This window comes from Arachis ipaensis, chromosome B05 (assembly GCF_000816755.2).
Source record: "Arachis ipaensis cultivar K30076 chromosome B05, Araip1.1, whole genome shotgun sequence".
NCBI classification, from domain to species: Eukaryota; Viridiplantae; Streptophyta; class Magnoliopsida; order Fabales; family Fabaceae; genus Arachis; species Arachis ipaensis.
The window spans coordinates 8,547,774-8,555,067 of record NC_029789.2 but is presented as its reverse complement, the minus strand read 5'-3'; the positions used below and the strand labels follow the sequence as shown (position 1 = coordinate 8,555,067).

Sequence of the window (7,294 nt, the reverse complement as noted above, 5' to 3'; positions counted from 1 at the left end):
CAAATAGATGCAGCTTACCAAGTAGATATCCTTTTTTTTTTTTTCCCTCGAACTGAAGAACTCTTCATCGTAATAGGCTCAAATTGCCCAAACAAAAGCCATAAAAGGTACGATAATTTAGTGATTGCAATTCATTGGTTAACCCCTTGGACTTTTCTGACATATTTTGCTACCTGGGGACAATATGCGTTAAGGCCTAATAGTCACGGGTTTAAAAAACTTTTCCGCACATGCAATGGGCCGAATAAACAAACCGATACATATCATGCATCATTTTATCATTTCTCTCAAGAAACTGTGCATATTGCTTTCGTTTTCAAAAGATATTTCGTAAAGAATAAAGTATATGTTGTGTTTGTACCCAGACAAAAAAATATATGTGGTGTTAAGAATTGAATATTAAAACAAGATAAATATAATTGATATTTATATTTTAACTTATTTTTTATGAGCAATGATATAATTTATGGCCCAATTCAAAGAGGCCCGAACAAAGAACTTGAGATTGAGGAAGGAATTGGGTCGAGCAATCAAAATGAGATCGAAAACAAAAGAGTGAGAAGGTCTCCAATTTGAATGAAGGACTACTATACTTGAGAAAAGAGTGCAGCAAAAGAATATTTGTCATAGTTAGTTACGTAACAGAGTGAGTGGTATGCATAAAGAGAGTAGAGAGTGAGAGGCAATGATTCATTTTACTAGTAATTTGGTGGAGTCTTCTTCCGTGACTCAAATCGAAAATTTGTTGTTATTTGTTTCTTGTCTGCTATATACATTCTCCTAATCTTCACTTTTTCATTATTCTCATATGCTTGATTGTGTGTTAATTCTAGTTAGAGTGTTATGGTGACTGTTTTATTGCAGCAACCCATCAATTAGTGCTTTCATTGAGAGTTATCGGAGATGACGGACGGGATTCGCTTCACTCGATTGGAGGAGCTGACGCTCTCCAACAAGCAAGAAATCTTGACCCTAAGTCGTGGACTCGCCAAGGCCAACGAGAGGGTAGCCGAAATGCAGCATCAACTTACATCCTTAGAGTTGTCCTTGCGGTCAATTGAGAAGTTGTTACAAGATACTATGAAGTTGAAGCAGAAAGTAGAAGAGTCCGGCAGACCAGGAGCACCTCGCCGGTGGGTGACGCTAGCCACAACTCTGGGGGAGACGGATCCGAAGTGAATTGGTCCGTAATGTGAAGGTGAAAATGGCCGAATTACCGATGTTTGAAAGCGATGTGGTAAATGATTGGATTTTTTGAGCTCGACAATATCTTGAGACTTTTGAAGTGTTGATTTTATAGAGGATTGAGTGATTTCCTTCCATTTGGTAGGAGCCGCTTATACGTGGTATTGTTGGGGTGAACAACAACATCACTTACACGTGAGAGTCCTTCTTGGATGCCATGGTACTCCAATTTGGGAAGAACGTGTTTGATGGTTATCAGTGGTTAAGAGAAGGGGGTTGAATTTTGGCCTCCTTTTTTGCTGAATATTACTTAAGAGATATTTTTGCTTTTATCTCCTGTCGAGGTAAGAGACTCCACTTTTTGTCTCCTGAATTTACAAAAATAGAAAAAGAGAAGGGAAGAAATAGTGACACCTAAATGTATCCTGGTTTAGCTACTCAGTGCAATGTAGCCTATATCCAGTCTCTATCAAAATTATGATGAAATTTCACTATCTTTTTCACAAGATTACAAACACTAATAATTTCCTAAGATCTACCCAATCCTATCTGGGACAAATTCAGATTCTAACCCAATTTGAATTTGACTAAGACTTAACCTAGCTTTCAATAGTCAATTGCTAACCCAACTTATAAGAAAATCTTCACAGGATCATGACACAACATAAAAAGATGTACAAAAAAAATCTGAGACTTTTTATGACTTTTTCTCCAAGTTTAACTCACTGCCTTTTACCTATCATTGACTTTTTCTTACAAACCTCACCATGCTTGCCTTTTTCAATGAGACTCAGACAGACTAAACTTAGAAAAAGAAATACAACATGTAAACCATGAAGGAGAAGAACTCAGAACAACTTAGGTAGCTATGAGAACTGAACTCAATGCTCTGTTTTTCTCTCTTACCTTCAACCCTTGGTCGTTCACCCTTAATATAAAAGAGTGAAGCTTCCAAAGTTGAATCAAGTTCAAACCCAATGCTGCCTTCTTCTCCAATCCCCAGAGCATGTAGCGGCTTGGTCAGAGGAGAGAGAGCGCTTTGATTCTGTTGCGTGCAACCTACCTGCTCTCATCTTTTTTTTTTCAAGTTCCTTCAATCTTGACTATGGATTGTTTTTTTGGCCCCACGTTTGGATTTGGTATGTGGATGAGCTTTTGATCATCTTTGACTCCACTATCTCCATGGTTTCTTGAATTGAGATTGAGGCTTGGTAGATTTTTTCATGGTTGCTTGGTGTAGCACAAATGGAGAAAGAAGTCTTTTGACATTCTCTGACTGAATGAGATTAGCTTCTTGCTTGTATCATTTCTTCAAGCTTGGATTTGGAAACCACCTTTTTGTTCTTCACCACAACCTAGCTACTGCAGTTTCTATTTTCTTCTTTCTTCCTTGTTGAGTGAGTGACATGACCGATGAAGAGAGAAGAGAGAGAAGATTTGGCTTTCGGTGAAAGTTTCAAGACAATTAATTGAAATGAATTTTGAGTTCAAGTTTCTGAATGGTGACCTAGTGAAGTGTGTGGCTTTGGCTTTGTGATCACCGAATAGACTTGAGATGATTTGGACCATCTTTCTTTCTTTTCTCTTATTTGGTTTAGAGGCATGTTATAGGGCTTGGTTTAGTTATAATGGACCAAGATTTGTATTTGTGTGGGCTTGATGATTTGTTTCTTGGGCAATGTTTATTGACTTCATTTTCCTGCACACTAAACCAACCAAATTACACAAACAATTGATAATTACCTAATAATGCTTGTTCATCACTTTAATCAAATATTAGTTTTCCGAATTCATCAGTGTTCTATGATCCTCGCATCGCCATTAAAGAGCTGAAACAAAGTGGTACAGTAGAGGAATATCAAAGTTAATTCACTACAAGAAAAAAGGCCTATGGCCACGCTTTTATGAGGGTGGCGATAGATTAGAGATTTGGCCACTTTTTTTTGCCACGCTTCAAAAGCGTGGCGAAAAGAATCAACGGCCACGCTTTTGTAAGGGTGGCAATTGATTAGAGAAACGGCCACATTTTTTTTCTGCCACGCTTCAAAAGCGTGGCCATAGAGAGAAACAAGGACGTTTTAAAAGCGTGGCGGCAGGGTTTCATTACGGCCACGCTTACAAAACGTGGCCATATCCTGGTACTCTTTTGGCACGCTTTAAAAGCGTGGCCAAAAGTTTTTTTCTGCCACGCTTCGAAAGCGTGGCCGTAGAGTGAAACAACGACGTTTTATAAGCGTGGCGAGAGGGTCCCCAACCCATTGACTCTTACCCGGCCCCAAACCCGGCCCAACCCGGTCCCCAACCTATTGACACTAACCCTAATCTTCGAAAACCACTCTTTCGCCTTCGAAACCACTCGCCTGGAAGAGCTCCTCCCAACCTTCGCCCTTCGCCTTTCGCCCTTCGCCTTCGTCACTCGAAACCACTTCTTCTTCATCTTCTTAATCTTCATCTTCGTCTTCATACTCTTCTTCTCTTTCTCGTTCTTCTACCGATCTTTCTGGATCTCTTGTTCACCTTCGAGCTCCACCAAACATGGGCGATGGCAAGGTCAAGCTCGTCGACGATCTCTTCTCCTCCAAGCCCTCCGATTCCAAAGGTCTGATCGATTTTCCCTTCCAACGCTTCTATTTTTTTATTTTCTCAATTTTTTCCGTTGTTTTTACTTTTAGGGCTCCCTTTCCATTTTTATTTTCCCCTGATTCGTTCTCTCTGTCAATCGCATGCTCAACACGCATGTTCCTTCTTGGTCACAATATTAGCATTGTTTGCGATGCTGTGGACGTACATGGTTTTTTTCTGGAATGAAAAAGCCACAAAGGTGCACTCTGTTTTGGTTATGACTTAAGCATTGTTCCTTCTTGGTGCACTCTGTTTTTTTCTGGAATGAAAAAGCCACAAAGCTTGATTTTAGAATAATAATGTTCATCTCTTGGTTGCTATTCTTGATTCTTGATTTTCGTTATGATTTTTTACTGCTTCAATTTTTTCCTGTTTTGTACTTGATTTTTGGTTCTTGATTTTTCCCTGTATCTATTTTTCATTGCTCATTTCTGTTCTTGATTTTTGTTCTTGTATTCTATCTGCATCTATTTTTCACTGTCAGTTTCTGTTCTGTTCTTGATTCTTGATTTTTGTTGATTTTGAATTTGTTCTCTAACTTTTGTGGTTGCATCTTTTTATTTATTTGATTTTAATTTGTTGTTTGGTGTTCTCATGTCAATTTTGGTTAAATGCTCTCTGTTCTTATTTTATTTTATTTTATTTTGATCACTCAGGTTTCGATCCCAGAATTATACAATGGTATAGGTGATAAGCTTCCTAAATTTTATTATTCTGTTATCTTGTGTAAATAATGTCCAATAAAATTCCTTTTTTCTGCTTTCCAACACTTGTATACACTATTATTTTCTTGAAGACCGGTTCCCAATTCCTTTTCAGAAAAGCTACCATTCATAATTCATAACTTCCTTTTTATCCTGCTTGTTTTATGGGATACTAGAAAATGCAGATGGATTTTCTGGTAGATTCCATTTTCTTCATTTGACATTTCTTTGTAGTTGGTCTTTAAGTTCTAGACAGGAGATGATGTGTATTCACTTTTTTTATGTTACATAATTTTCATTTGGAGTGTTTTTATTTTATTATTATTACTATTTGCTAATTCATATTAGGGAACAGCTTTTTCTATAACAGAGCATGATCGTCTTGATCTATGAGGACTGCTTCCTCCAAATGTTATGTCTCCCAATCTACAGATTGAATGATTCAGTATATACTTGTACTTTCCTTGGTCTAATGCCAATGTTGAACTTATTCTTTAGCCTTGTGGTTGCTTAAGAGGATGCTTTTACTGCTATTTCTTTTTCTATCTGTAAAGTTATGAATTTTGGACTATTCTGTTTTAATATATCTATTGCTAACATTTTGAACTTGTTCTTCTGATCCTAATGCATTGACCAAATGGCAGATACTCAACCGATTGCATGATAGAAATGAGACTATGTACTATACGGTATGTTCAGAGTTTTCTACCTCATTCCTTTGTTAACCAACCAATTTAGGCAGAGATATTGATTGATGATTATTTAGCTTTCAATATTTTCCGTCCTTACAAAATGATGAAGAAAGTGATCAAGGTCTCTATAACATGTGGCATGTAAAACTGCATAGAATTTAAGGCAAAATGGTATGCTACTGTTCCAACTAACATTTTCTGTTCTTGAGATGTCAAAATATAATGCCACTCTACGTCACTAGCAGAATCCCAACTTGGTTTGGGGGCACTGAATGATGCAGCTCACTTCCCACATGCAAGATTTAGTTTAACTGTTCAAGTCAGTTAGAAAATGATCCCACATTCAGTTATATCAACCGAAAAAGAGTCAGGCCTATTAGCAGAATTGAATGGAACTGAGTAATTCAACTCATTATTACATTTGTCATCGAATTCTATTGAGACTCAAACTCTTTTTCCCTTTCCCTTCCTTTCATTTCCTTCTTCTTCCTACCCTAGACCCTAAACATTTACCTTACAGAAAAGTATATGTTTTTAAAGGTAGTGTAACATTGGAAAATGAATTTCCAGGATGCATGAGCAACAGAAAAGCATTATTATCAGTAGAGCATTAATAAAGAGGGTAAAACAAGATATAAAAGCTGTGAGTAAATGTAATTTAGAATAAATTGAGAGATAAAGCAGGCACAGGAAGTTTGGTTTTGGTGTGAACTTTGTTTCAGTTGTGCCATGTGTGTGTTCCGAGTTTTGGTTAACTTTTTCTTTCTTTGATAGGCGAGGGTTTTGGAATTATTCAATGTATATTGTGTGTTTAGTCAAATTGAATTGCTGATATATGCAGAGTGTGCTATCCTGCAATACCAAATGGAAGCCCTGTCATCAGTGGGATCTGCAATAGAAAACTGTTTAATTTAATTTTAAGCTGCGCAGGTTTAGCTTTTGAATGCATTATTTTAGCTATCAAATTTAATTTTGTTAAGAAAATTGCTTACCCTGTCTCTGTTTCTGTTGCTGTTCTCATTTACTTCAGATTATAATTAAAATTGCTGCCGAGAATGGTGTTCGAAAAATTTTGATTGGACAGTAAGTATCTTAATCATTTGAATTTTTCAATGAATCTTTCTAAAACAAATATGAAGAACTTTGTAACACAAGATGGCAGTAAATGACATCATCATAAGGATAAAAAATCTTTGATGGACTAGTGCATCACCTTATTGTTCACAATCCTCTAGTGTGTATTATTATTAACATGACTCTCTTAATAGAAATTTAGAACAACTTATCTTTCTAATACGGGAAGGTATATTGTCAACACCAGCTATTTCTGCTGTGATAAGGAAGCAGAAGGCAAGCCAATCTAATTAACCCCTTTTTATCTTAGTCCTGGTGCGTTGGGTTATTTTTTGCTGTAAAATATGTAATGATTCCTATTTATTGATTGATTTATTATGTTTGCAGACTGATTTGAGGTTCCAGAACCATGCTGTCCTTGCTTTCCACAAAGCTGTTGAAGCCTACTTGGTTGGTTTGTTTGAGGACACCAACTTGTGTGCCATCCATGCCAAGAGGTCACCATAATGCCCAAAGATATTCAGCTTGCTCGCCGCATCCGTGGTGAACATGCTTAGGCTGATTGATTTCATGCTTCTTGATCGCTTCGGAATACACCTTGTGTTACTAGTTTAGTATTGTTCAAGTTTCCTATGCCATTGTATAGTTCTTGACAACCTTTTAGGTTTCAATTGATGTCTTTAGAATGATTATTTTGGTTATGGTACAGTAGAACATAGAAAGATACTACAAATGGAATGATTTGATTACTGGTGTAAGACAGTTTATTTTGGATTTAGCTCTTAATAATTAATATTAACTTTGATACAATTCTGAATGTGTTGGGTATTTGATATGTGAACTTCAGTAGAATTTCTTTCTCAACATGATAGCAATGATAGTGAGCTTTGTGATTTAACGGCCGTATCTCGTTATTGCCACGCTTTAAAATCGTGGCCGTATCTAACCCTATTGCCACGCTTCAAAAGCGTGGCCGTATCTCCCTCTATTGCCACGCTTCCAAAGCGTGGCCGTATC

General features: G+C 37.0%; 1 long non-coding RNA gene across 1 annotated transcript; it reads left to right on the top strand.

The window, feature by feature from the left end:
- On the top strand, positions 5,814 to 7,087 carry LOC110271736. Its single transcript, XR_002362346.1, has 2 exons — positions 5,814 to 6,286; positions 6,665 to 7,087. It is a non-coding gene; the product is annotated as an uncharacterized LOC110271736 (long non-coding RNA).